Source organism: Cricetulus griseus, chromosome 4, assembly GCF_003668045.3.
Source record: "Cricetulus griseus strain 17A/GY chromosome 4, alternate assembly CriGri-PICRH-1.0, whole genome shotgun sequence".
Lineage (NCBI taxonomy): Eukaryota > Metazoa > Chordata > Mammalia > Rodentia > Cricetidae > Cricetulus > Cricetulus griseus.
Genome location: NC_048597.1, coordinates 38,909,884 through 38,911,850, shown reverse-complemented (window position 1 = coordinate 38,911,850; position 1,967 = coordinate 38,909,884). Strand labels below are relative to the sequence as shown.

General features: G+C 39.6%; 1 pseudogene; it reads right to left on the bottom strand.

The window, feature by feature from the left end:
• Window positions 1-1,328: 1,328 nt before the first annotated feature.
• Window positions 1,329-1,641, bottom strand: LOC113835395 (annotated as a pseudogene).
• Window positions 1,642-1,967: the final 326 nt, after the last annotated feature.

Below are 1,967 nucleotides of genomic sequence, written 5' to 3'. Positions count from 1 at the left end.
CATTGCCCTCACAGGAACCATTCCTCTTAATCTGTCCAGGTGGTACAGAACCTTTGTCCACACTCTTATCTTTCCCATCTCTTCAACTCATGTTTGTTCATTGCAGTGACATCTGCCGTCCTAGGCTGTGGGGACAGGGCTGGCACTTCTTAAAATTTCACTCATCATTCTCTACATGTAATGGACTTCCAGTATTCCTCACAATCCTTTCTTCTCCGTGCTTTGTCACCTCCACACCAACCTGCCCACCTCTTATTTTCAAGCCTTTTTTAGTTGAATTACATTTATATTAAACAGGATTGACTGCATTAGCATGAATGGGAGTTAATTCCTCCAGAAACAGACATTTATTGCAGGCTACATCACTTAGGAATATGACTTTCCCACCCCCGGGAAACATTAACTGCATATTATTTCTCAGGGAGGGATGAAGCCTTATAGGCCCCTCTGCTTTCTGTGATGGAATGTTTATGGTGTCAACATTGGTTCAGAGAAAACCACTACTGTTGTGAGTTCATGAGAGCAACAACCATTCCATACCCAGAAGACAGCTTTGCACAGTATTCACAACCTATAGTACATTTTTTTTTCTGCTCCTTCTTTTTCCATGTTCCCTGTGCCATGAAGGGATATGGATGCCCCATTTAAAGATGATGATTCAATAGTCACTTGTTTGCAGCACTTTGACCCTTTAAGTGTCTCTCCATGCCCATTGCCTGCTACAAACAGAAGCTTTTCTGACCAATTCTGAGACCAGTATTTAATATGGCTAGAAATAGATATTTTGAAGGCAGTTTGACATCATATCCATAAAGCAAAACAACAGTATTGCATTCCCACTGAGGCCCATGACCTCTCCAACCACTGGCCTTTGCTCAGGTTTACAGTACTGGATGTTAATTAATTCTCCCTATAGAGTAGGCCTGGAATCTAGCAGAAAGTGGTTTGTTTGCTCCATAACATTATGCCACTATTGCTTCCACAGGCATAGCTTTCCAAGAAGGTTGGAATTTTAGCTCACAGAATTCACAGTTGAGTAAGATTGCTGATGACTTTTCTCTCCCAGCACAATTCATAAACCATAATGCTTGTTAATAGTTATACACAGGGACAGTAATTTTGTTCGTTTATTTCTGGAAATGAAGTCCAACACCATTAAAAAAGAACCTATGTCTTCCTTGACAGTACCTCAACCAGATCAACAAAAATTGATGCTGAATTTAGCATGCTGATTTTAACTTTATATGATATTTTAGATCTCTAAGAGAGGATTTCCTTTAGTAAGTATTCATGATTTTTCTTCATATGCCAAGGAATATACTTTTACATTTTTTTTATCCAAAATGTGTTTATTGGGATGGTTCCCACTCATCTTGAATCAGGTGCTTTTCAGTGCTGCTTCCTCCTGAAGAAGCATCTTTCTGTCAGGCTTGCTTTTCTGCCTTGGGCTGACAGAGGACAGTGGAGCATCCAACACACAAGACTACCGTTTGTGCATGGCTAAAGACCATGGTGATTTTATAGCATCCTGGGCACTTCACGTTCATAAAGTAGGAACTGGGGCTCTGCACTAGGTGCTTTTACTTGTTTCCTCTTTTCCTCTTCTGGAGAGAGATGAAGGAGATCTTTTGAGAGAGGCATGTTCTCATAGGGAGGTCGTCACCACGGGAAAGAACTTTTGACATTTTAAAGGATTTTAGTAGAACTGTATAATTGGAGAAATTGTTTAACCTCTGTCCCACCCTGTTTAGAATGCTGAGAAATTAAACCAGCTTTGAACTCTTTCACAATATCCCCCAAATACAGAGTACTGGTATTAAAATCATTCTCCACTGTATCCAGCTAGCCCTTGTCTTTTTTTAAAGACAATATAACTATATTCAAATTTGCTTTCTATAGTGAGTGCTACATGTAAACACATTTTCATCATGAAATCCATCATCATGGTTTTTGTTTCCTCTATAAGA